The 11,417-nt window shown below is 42.7% G+C and overlaps 1 long non-coding RNA gene across 2 annotated transcripts; it reads right to left on the bottom strand.

The window, feature by feature from the left end:
• On the bottom strand, positions 1-2,561 carry LOC110917170. 2 transcript variants are annotated; one of them, XR_002580397.2, is made up of 4 exons: positions 1,998-2,534; positions 994-1,058; positions 534-884; positions 15-443 (listed from the first exon to the last, which is right to left on the bottom strand). It is a non-coding gene; the product is annotated as an uncharacterized LOC110917170 (long non-coding RNA). The 2 variants fall into 2 exon arrangements; XR_004884716.1 differs by having other exon boundaries at positions 1-884; positions 1,998-2,561.
• Positions 2,562-11,417: the final 8,856 nt, after the last annotated feature.

Below are 11,417 nucleotides of genomic sequence, written 5' to 3'. Positions count from 1 at the left end.
TAACCAAAAAACAATGTTGTAATACGACCATACAGGTGTCGGTTAGTTGCGACTGTCACATTATGCATAAGTAAAGAGAGAGTCGTATTACCTAGCAATTAGAGCTTGTCCATGTCATATTCAGCTCATATTTATAAATAATTAAAAACTTATCCAAACTAAACAAAAACTAAAGCGGATATCACTTATCGCTCAACAGCTCGAGGGTCGGCTTTTCCATGACAACCATTGCGTCTTCTTCAATCAGATCAACATCCGGCTAACACAGATCCGTAAAGTACACAGCGACTAACGAAATCGCTCAAGAAAACCCAATTTAACTATAGGCCCTGGTGGCGGTCGTTGTTGGTGGTCACAAAGTGGCGATGGGCTTAAGGTATAACTATACTTGTGGTCCACCTCTGCAACAATTGTTACCATAAGCTTTCACATACGTCCCAGAACTACAATTATCATATAACATCTTTTATAAATAAAAGATTTTAAAAATACTTCTCAAGCATAATGATAAATGATGGCATCTGTGTGCTAACCATTGTTGAATAGATCTTCATGTTTTCAACAGATCTTTAGGTAATTAATATATTGGTGATCCTAGAAAGACAAAACATATCATACCTGCATGTCCAACAATATGAAACCTGCAACATCAAACCTGTACCGTCCAAAATCAATACTTTTGATAAAAAATGGTTAAGTTCTAACACATAAATTCTGCCTCATTTAAATTATTTTACCTTCAAACTTAAACACTAAAGAATTATTTAAGTTAACCTTAATGAGTATCCCAAAGGCTGACATGAGGCACTCTTTCCCATCAATTTCATTTTGCAACTCCATAATTATTTGGTGTAGTTGTTAATTTATGCAACAATTCAATAGCCCTGAAACGAATAAAAAAAATTAATGAATTTAGAGGTAAAATACTAAAAGGGGGCATTCAAGTTGCAACCATTACTGGTCAAAGACCAGTTAAGCCAAAAACATTCATACCTCTGTAACATAGAAGTGCCTATATATTCGATCCCGTTCATGGCTTACGCAATAGTCCAATACGCCTGAAAATACGGTTCAAAGAATAAAGATTTAATTAACTTCTACTGATAACCATGGTGATGCAAATATATTACTATATGTAACCATACTACAAATATGTGTAGACAGAAAGATGTAGAAAGATAAATTTCAATTTGCCAATAAATGTCATTCAAGCATAATCACAAACACCTGAAAGACACTCGAAAAAGTAACCACATTCTCATAAACAGACAACATGCATTTACAATTTCAAACCACCCACCATGATTTCTTAAAATGCTGTCACAAATATGTACTTTCTATAATTCTCTAGCATATAATATTAGAAGTAAATGGAGTTAACTTTATGCTTGAAGATCTAAAATTTGTTGTATACCAATGTAAGTATAAGAAGAATGCTATAATCAGTCACTGACATTGAAAATCATATTTATTGAGTAAATAGAAAGGAAAACCTAAATTCCATCAATTATATTAACAAAGAGCGAGAAACATCTAACGGTCCATTACCTGCAGACCCAATTATTGTTCCTCACTTTCTTACACACCAACATCAATAAACCCCATTATAAAAAATGGGAAGCGGAACCCTTAACCACCACCGACCATCATCACCGCCAAGAGGGTGGCCAGCAGGAGACGACGGCTCTGCTCTCTCTACACCGCTAATCTGTCTCTCTCTCTTATTCCTTTCTCTAAAACCTAGTTTCTGTGTTTATACAGCCAAAGAAAAGGGATGGAAGCGGTGGATTATGTTTGTTATTAAATCCCTAAATTGTTTGGTACTTATCATCCAAACACAACGCGACACTAACAAAAAGCAAACATACATCTAATTGACAAAACAAAGCAACGGTCACAGTAGTTAGAGCAGCATCACATACTCGTTAGATGAGTATATATACTAAACTAATTCACAAATCAAGCACAAATTCTAATACCTAAACGAAAAATCGAACCTTATAAAGAACGCGACAGACGGTCAGCAGAGGCATTTTCGTAATTCCCAATCTCCCGTTGGCAACTCCTCCATCTTCTCCCTCCACGCCTATGGCTGGCCATATTTCGGGTTCTGTGACTCACACTGTTATTTTAGGCTTGGGAATCCACCAGAATGTCGAGCGAATCCTGGAAAAAACAGTCGTGACGGTCACCTTCAACCACCACCATGGGTGGCCGGTCGGAGACGTGGCCGGTTTTTCCATCACCGTCGTTCCTCTCTCTCTGTCCATCGTTGCTCTCTCTCTCTCTCTCTTACTACGAAAGAAAATGGAAAATGGAAAATGGAAAATGGGAAGCGGAACCCTTAACCACCACCGCCTTCTACCGTTTGCCGCATGAAAACCACCATACCATCATCACCGCCAAGAGGGTGGCCAGTTGGAGACGACGGCTCCATGGGTTGCCGGTCGGAGACGTGGCTGGTTTTTCCATCAAAGCCGCTCCTCTCTCTCTGTCCATCGCTACTCTCTCTCTCTCTCTTATTCCTCTCTGTAAACCCTAATTTGTGTTCATATAGCCAAAGAAAAGGGGATGGGCAGCAGTGGAGTTTGGTATTAAATCCCTGTGGTGGAGTTTGGTATGAAATCCCAAAACTGCCCTTGGTTACTGTTCAAAGACTTCAATTACTGTTCAAAGACTTCAATTATTAATATGTGTATAATAATATAGTTTTTTAATATTATTTTCTTACAAGTTGAATAAGCTTTGTGTCAACCGGTCCTTATATCAAAAATACATGTATGGTCTGGTTCGTTATCGGTACATGAAGGTAAAAACCGGCAACAACCTTGTACAGAAAACCCCAAAAGTTAGTACCGAAATGATTTTGAAAATCTTTTAGTTCAGGAAATTTGGTACTTCTACCCGGTACCATTTGCTCACCTCTGATCATGGGTACCGTACGAAAACCAACGGTATTGTGCAACTTTTTTTGTTGATTTTCTTCAACTTTTAATGATTTTTTTTTCAGTTTAAGGGGTAGGGATGAGCTCGGTGCCAACCGATATCGATACCGAAAATACCGGTTATGGTACCGGTATATGAAGGTAAAAACCGGTAGGCGCCAAAAGCCGGTACCGAATTTGTACTTAAGATCTTTCGGTTCGGGAAATTCAGTACCGATACCCAGTACCATTTGCTTATCTCTGACCACGGGTTTCATACGAAAAAAATCATCACTATAAAGTTTTTTTTTGTTGATTTTCTATCGGTTATCTTTTAGTATTTTTCTATATCTTTTTTTATTCTTGTCAGCGGTTTCGTGCGCAACGAACTCGTAGTGATTTCAAAACACATGTAAACACATACTAAATAACAAAATAAGATCACCGCAACGCGGTGATCGTGAAAAAACCTAGTGTCTTTAAATAATAAGAGGGTAGAATTTTAATTGTTTAAATCTAAATAAAAAAAGTATTTTATAATAATTGGTGTAAAGTATAACAGAGTAACAATCATTTTTATATTATTGTGAATATTGATAAATATAAAATATTGGATATAGTGTAGTGTGAATCCTTAATCTTTATCTAAAAGAATATTTCATTTATTATATTGTTATATTAGTAGAAAAATTAGAATCAATACTTAAAATTGGACTTTACATGCGTAACAAGTACGAATTAAATATGGTCGTTCTCCCTCTCTTGACATATCAGCCTTTTGGCTTTTTATACATTAAGGACAGTTGATGAAATAATGGTTAACTGGGCAGGATTAACACATTGGTCTCGTCAAGAAGGGTTAATCCCTTCCTCTCGAGGATCATTGGCCGGATTGTTCGTCGGTTGATCTCCTGCACAAGGAAACAAAACGTGACTCGTAACAAGAAGGATAGGGTGGGGGTGCTCCTTGTTACCACTCTCCGGCGTGAGAATCAGTAATTTGCTTGAGGAAGCAAAGTGTGATAGTAGTAGTAGTGAGAGAGTTGTGAAGAGATACCTCAAACCTAGTTTGGGGTTGGTATTTATAGCCGAGGAGTGAAGGAGGAGTTGAATGGACGAACTGACGACGTGCAGCCCTTATGCAGGTGTGTCAGGCTTGTCGGTTGTGGAGGTGAAGCCACGTCCTACTGCAGTGTCAGTCTGTCGCTTACGTATGGCCTGACAGGCGACTGTCATTGGTGCCACTTGCTCTGTACTGTCAATCCCACTTGCCTTGTGGGCAGGATGCGGTGCCGCGCCGCATCGCTACCTGCGGTAACTGCCGCTGTTCCCGCGTTGTCTTTCTGGCAAAGACTGTGGGATGCGGTGCCAGGCCGCATCGCCACTTGTGGTGACTGTTGCTGTTATCCAGATCCCTTGTATTGATAGAAGTGTTCACAGGATGCGGTGCTAGGCCGCATCGCTATGCGTACACCGTTTTCATACACTAGATGCGGTACCGTTCTCATACTCCAGGTAAGTCCTCTTTCATCACTGGGCAAATTGGATTCGACTTCTGTGTTCGCGCGTGTCCGCACGGACACAGATAGGTCTTTAGCTAGTGGGGGTTTTGATAAGGGTAATGGTCACTCGCAGTCATGCTGACGTGAGATCTGGGACCATACCCCTTCAAGCCCCCCCAGTCTAGTGCTGTTTCCGTATGCAAGTTGCATGTGAGAGGAGTACTGGACTATGGTGTCTAGAAGGTAGTGCGTATGTTGTAGAAGATTCTGGGCCATGTGGATGGCTCATGCTTCTAGAAAATCAAGCCGAGGATCCGGTATATTCGTGTGACGCCTTTTCCGTACCGGTGAGCAAGTTTCGTCTGATACGAAATTCTCAGCCTAGGGTTTTGATCTGGTAGCATGGGCTACCTGTTTCTGATGTCATCAGGGTTGGGTGCCACCTGTTGGTGTGTCGAACCAACCTCTGAGATCGTGGCTGAAGATGTCCACAAACTTCGAACCAACCTTTGAGGTGGTGAATGAAGAAGAGAGTAGGCTTCGAACCAACCTTTGTATCGGTGACGGAAGATATCCGCAACCGCAACTCTAGTTGTAACCTTTGCGGTAGCTGATGCAATGCTCTGAGTGGCTTTGCTCAAGCTCTATGTTCAGCAAGTGGATATGTAATGATGATCCCTACTTTGTGGGGTGTTCATGTTCTTCCAATTAGCTCTCAAGTAACCGTACGTCCTTTGCGGTTACCTCGTTCCTTTGCATTGTTGCCCATGTTTGGTCGAACAACGTGGGGTACTTGCGTCATTGTTGGTCGTGTTTGGTCGAACAATTTGAATCTGAATAATGGTCAAATAAACATGGTCATAGGCATGGTTATGCCCACCATTGTTTATTCTATCCAGCTCACAAGCGGGCAAACAAAGTCATAAACAGACTTGTTACCACTATTCGTTCGCTTGTTGCTCAACGAGAGCTCTCGAGATGATTGGATATCTCGTTCGCACTCGTTCTGTAGCCACTTTCCTTCACGCTTCAATTGGAATCAGTTTTCCTTGAAGTAGTTTCGTTCATCTGTGTGATGACTTAGTCGTGGCTCTTCCGTAGCTACCATTTGCGTAGCTGGATATATGACCGCAGTGACTCATGAGTGTCTGCGGTTTTGTGACAAAATACTTGCATTAAAAGTGTGTTTTGCTCGTATGCGGCTCTTGAAGGATCAGGAGTCAGGGTTGCTGATGTGCGGTCGCGCATCATACTTATCCTTTTCCATAAGGAGAAGTTGTTTGTGTGCCCTCTGTGGTTGTGAACTGGACACGAGGGATTTGAAGCTTGAAGATGCCTGAAGAAGTGCGGTTTGCTTCGTCCTGGGAAGCGGTTTTCGTAGTCCAAATAGCGACACTGGTTCTGAGCATCTGACACACCTGTGCGAGCTCGTGTGTGCCATCTCCGCATATTCCACGTGTGCTCGTGGGAATATGAGGATATTATTTATACCCCTTTACATAATGTAGAGATATATATTTTTTTTGCCTTTTTTGAGGGGTATGTAAAAAACGACATGCGGTATAGGTTATGGCGCGGTTATACCAGAGAAACCGCATGCCGCTTATATTTGGATAATGTTGTCGCTTTTTTGTTGCATACGTGGCTGAACGCACGTGTGAGTTGGTGAAAGTTGGTAGGATTTTCTGCATGTGCTGATAGGAAAGGACGTTTGCACTGCCTAAGGTCATTAATGCACTGTAGCAGGAGTGTAAACGTCTCCTTTGTCAGGCGCGTGGGCGGCCACGCGCGCGTGGTAACCGTCAGCGGGACTGTCGCTGGACACGTGTCGCCGCATAACTCGTTCTTTTTGATCATGATGAATCAGTTACCCCTCCGCATTAATTGCGATGAGTATATAAGGGGAAACCGTTTGTGGTTTCCCCTCACTTGTTCAAAATTTCAAAATTTTCCGGCGAGAGAAAAAAGTGTTGTCTTCGTCTTCTCCGATAACTTTTCTGAAATTCCGGTGAGTTGCTGAGTTCTTGTACTCGTTTTCTTCTCCATTTTTTTTCATTTCAATGGCTGAAACATCGAATCCACATAATGTGGAGGGTGAAAACTCTGAACATTCGTCGCCGGCGGAAGAAGATGAAGATGATGGTGGTGCATCCGGTGGTGGTCTACCGGTACTAAAGTGGTCGAAGGGTCAGTTTGAGACCCTGATGACCAGTATCCAAATGCCCAAAGAGTTTAGGGCTACATACCCCCAAGAAGGTGACACTGGTGCCGACGCTCCGGCGGGATGCCTCACCCTGTGGGCTGACTTCTTTTATGATGACAACCTCCGACTGCTATTGACGGTGTTTGTTGCTGAAGTGTTGGAGTACTATCAGATTCATATCTCTCAACTGAGTCCGTTCGGAATGTTTCGAATCAGGAATATTGAGTACACTTTTCGTGCTCTTGGTTTGGAGATTACTGTTGAAAATTTCCGGCGGTTCTACCAGTTGACGGTGAACACCGGGTTCTTTTGTTTCAACCAACGGTATGGGAGCACTAAGATGATGACCCTTACCAAGGGTCTCACAAAGTGGAAGAGGAAGTTCTTCTATGTTAAGGCTGCCACGGTAGCCGCAAAGATGACTTTTCGAAATGTGAATGAGACCATTCCTGTGGAGGATCTTGCTCTTCCCAATGCTGGTACAGTGAGTTGGTTCCCAAGGCTGAAACCCATTGAGCTCAAGAAACTGGACAACTCGCAGTTGTGGGTGTTGCGGATGATGTTGTTCAGGCCTGATAGGAAGGCAAGGCCCGTTGTGCGGGAAAAAAGTGGTGGTAAGCATTTTTATTTTTGTGTGGTTTCCTTGCTTCCTTGTTTTTTTACTGATTTTGTATGTGTACTATCAGAGGACGCTCCCATGTGGAGGATGTTTGATCCGACTTTCGAGGGTCAGGTTGAGTTACTTCCGTGCGTGGAACGTGAAGGTTTTAACCTGGAGATTGTTGGCAACTTTCGCGTTCCTGAACGCAGGGCGCTGAATGCGACACTGCCGCAAGGCAAAGGTATAATTTATAGCCTCCTTGTTTTGTAAAGAAGTTCACCCTTGTGATTTGATTGCATGATTGTTTAAACGCAGGTAATCTTGGGGCTCTGGGAAAGTTTGAAGTGAAGACTGTCCCCAAGAAGCATGCGGAGAAAAAGCATGCAGAAAGAATTGTGCGGGGTCGCCAGAAGAAAAACCCTGAGGCTACTATTGTGCCCTCTTTGGTGCCGCATGCGGCAGATATCTCTCGTTCTTTTTACCGCAGATATACCGATTTCGTGGTAGTATCTGACACCCTTGAGGGTTTGGGTGTTCCAGGTGGTGGTGCGGCTGTAGGCAGGACCTCTGCGGGTTCCAAGCCTGCAGATGAGAAAAAGAAAAGGAAGATAGATGATAAGGCTGTTGGTGCCGCTGAGAAGAAGCGTCTGAGGATTCAGATCAAACGGACTACTGCGGTTTCTCAGGCGAAGCCTGCGGTTGCGGCTGGTAAGTGTCATAACCTTATAAGTTTTTGCCATTGTAACTTGTTTTTGATGGTTATTGCTTCTTTGTTTGCAGAACCGCAAGAAGGAGACTTCTCCTTTTTATTTGATGCTCCTCATTCCCCCACGCAGGATGCGGCTGCGGATGCGGGGGTAAATAAGGAATTTTCCGGCCCGTTTGTCAAGGTGGTGCCTGAGCCCTCTGCACGGACAGAAAATACTGTGAAGAAAGCTGCGGCTCAGATCTTTGATACGGTGGATTCCTCTGATAATTTGATCTCCCCGGATGATACTGGTGACCTGAACCTTAAGTTTGCTGAAGGTGAAAAGCAACAGTCAGATGCGGAAAAGCACAAGTCTCCCGCTGCCGCGAAGGTTTCTGGTTCCGTTTCTGGAGGTGCGGGTTATGAAGGACCTCCTATTCAGCTTGGAGAGTCTGAACTGGAGTTTTACTTCCGCACCTACACGGAGGATCGGAATACGAGCTACCACTGACCCCCTGGAGTGTTATGCAGGGGGATGATATTTCAAGTGATCATTCTGCTTGTAAGGAGATTTTGGGTGGCTTGGGCACTCCGTTTGAAATTAACCGTGTCCGTGCCTTGCCCCGTGAGCTCCGTATCAAGCAACTCTCCTCCATGCTTGTGAGGAGTTCCATAGTGGCGAATGCCATTATGGAATATTACAAGGTGCTGGGGCGCAGGGAGGAGTAAACTACTCGCTTGCGAGCTGAGGCTGAAGAGTTGGTGAAGGCTGCTCGTGAGGGTGCGGAGCAGCTCAAATGAGATAAGGCTGCCTTTGAGCGGCATAAGCAGACTGAGGAGTGGGCTGCAACTGCTGGCCTTAAACAGGTTCGTACTCTCGCCAAATTGCTCTCTGATGAGCGCAAGAGTTGGAAAGAAACCCTTTCTAATGAGCGCAAGACATGGAAAGAATCTTGGGCCAAACAGAATGAAATGATGTTTCGTGTTCGTCAGGAGCTGACTAATGTCAAGGCAGCGAATGTTGCTTTGGTCAAGGAGAAGGCCGCAGCTGAGGCGGTTGCTAAAGAGGCTAAGGAGGCTGAGCCCCGCTTTGCCAAGGCTCTTGAAGATGTAAAGGGAGCGGAGGTCCGTGCTGCCAGGGCGCTTGAGGAGGCAAATGCTGACCGTGCCAACTTAAACAAGACTGTTGAGGGCCTCCAGGTATGAGTTGTTTTTCTTGAATTTGTATCCTTGTTTCGCAAGTATGACTGACAATATGTTTTGAAAGGCTGAAGTGTAGAACCAGGTAACCATTGTTGCTGAGGTCACTGCCCGTGCGGCCGAAGCTGAAGTGTGGGCAAGGGAGGTTGCTGAGGCTAGAAATAGCCTTGTTTCTTCATTTAATCAGCTCAAGAACGATCGCGATTGGATGCGTGATCACGGTATCGGACATGTAAGTATCCGATGTCTTTGCTTTTGTTTATGTTTGCCTATGATAACCTTATTGCTTGTGATTTGCAGATTGTTAAGGCTATCCTTGATGCACCTGAGAACGCAACTGGTGTAGATCTGATTAGGGCGCATGCTCAGGATGCTGGTTTTAAAGCTGGCTACAACCGCTGCATCGGTCATATGAATATTCTGGCCCAAGGCAAATACACTGATAAAAGGTCTGGATTCCATGGCGTGGATACCGAAGGGTGTCTTGCTGCTGCTCTTGCAGCATACAATAATATGACCATTTCCGCCCTTGAGGAACTTGACAAATGCTTGGATGCATAAGACTATGTGGACCGCTTACGGATGTTATATGCTGATGCTGAAGAGGAAGAAGGGGAAGAGACCGGTGGTGATGGCACGGGTGGTGCTGGTACTAGCGGTACAAAGAAGGACTAGGTTGGCATGCGTGCCCCTTTGTTTCCTCAATGTAAATGTTAGAACTTTATGTAAATCCCTTGTACACCGCGTAGGTGTAAGAATTTTTTGAATATAAAGTTTAACTGTTTTTACTTAATTTTGTACAAGTGTTTTTACTACTTGCATGTTTGAACGTGTATGAGTTAATGTTATTGTAATAGCACTAAGTCTGGATTTGCCTTTTGCATATCTAGGTGATATGCAAGTATGAAGAACTCTACTAGCTGTAAAGCGTGGTTGAGTATACTCTATACCTTTGTCGTATGAGCATTAGTCAATTCCTGTTTTTGTCCCGTTAAGGTTTAGGAATTGTGTAGGTTTTGTAAAAACCGTATGTGTGTATCCGGCCGGATAGGCACTCAATGTTTTGCCTTTGCTGGCCTATTACAATATTTGTGTGTGGTCACCACTTTGTGTGGGTATCATGAATGAAGATTTTGCCAATCTGTTTTTGCAGATACCGCAAAGTGGAACACACATTTGTAATAGTAGTAATAAACAATATTGCATTGAATCGTTCATTTTTTTTTTGCAAATAGCCTGCGCCCCAATAGGTTACATGGAAAATGTAAAGACATGGCTTACATGTAACAGCGTCGAAGCTGTTGTGCATTCCAGGTGCGTGCGAAAGTTTCGCCCTCTAACGTTTGTAGTTTATACGCGCCTTTGCCCAAGACCTCCTGGATGAGGTAGGGCTGTAGCGCCCTGCTTTTTCATACTTTCCATAATTAGAAAGCTCGCCTTGTAATGCTATTTTTGGAAATCTTGTATTATTGTAGTCGTCTTTTCGTTGTAAAATCCGAGACTTGGATCATAAATAAAATTCGTATTTCTTTAAATTCACCATCTACATATTCATACATGTTCATACGTTGGAATTCATTGTACATCGAATCCTTATTTGTAATTCATACTTATACGATACTTATTCACGATGCATGTCCATGCTTGTCCTCAAATTGTTAATACCTAAAAACCCCTAATAATATGCTTATTTATACAACGGTTAATCATCTAATATGTGACATATACTTGTCACTTACAAACATGTTACATACTTGTACATTACACTTTTTACCTAGTTAAATCATGTTTTATTTCATATTTCACCTTGTTACAAGTTAGGGGAAACATTGTTGCATATTATTACACAACTTAATTAACAAAATTACTCATTATAATGTTTTAAAAAAATAAAAAAAATAAAGAAATATGGCAGCCCCAATTCAGCAAAATTCAGCCCCATATAGTTGGGTTTTGTGGGCTAGTTTCAAGGTGTAACCCCTTCTAAACACTTACAAAGCCCAACCCATTGAAACCCTAATCCTTCCCCCTATAAATACCACTTATAACCAGCCTCCCTACCACTTTTGCAACACTAAAAACTCTCAAAACATCCTCCAAACCGTAGCTGAAAGCAAGGGTTCGAGCAGATTGACACCCCTTCACGAAAATGAGCATAACTCACTCAATTCTTATCCGATTCACTCGATTCTTTTTCCTACTACTTTGTATTGACCTTATCTACGTTTCCATGGTTTTTTCACAGTAAATAAGTCCCTGGAACTCTAGCAAAAAGGCTCCAAAGTCCACTGATTGTTTT

Source organism: Helianthus annuus, chromosome 16, assembly GCF_002127325.2.
Source record: "Helianthus annuus cultivar XRQ/B chromosome 16, HanXRQr2.0-SUNRISE, whole genome shotgun sequence".
In the NCBI taxonomy this organism is placed as follows: domain Eukaryota; kingdom Viridiplantae; phylum Streptophyta; class Magnoliopsida; order Asterales; family Asteraceae; genus Helianthus; species Helianthus annuus.
This window is presented reverse-complemented; position numbering and strand designations above follow the sequence as displayed.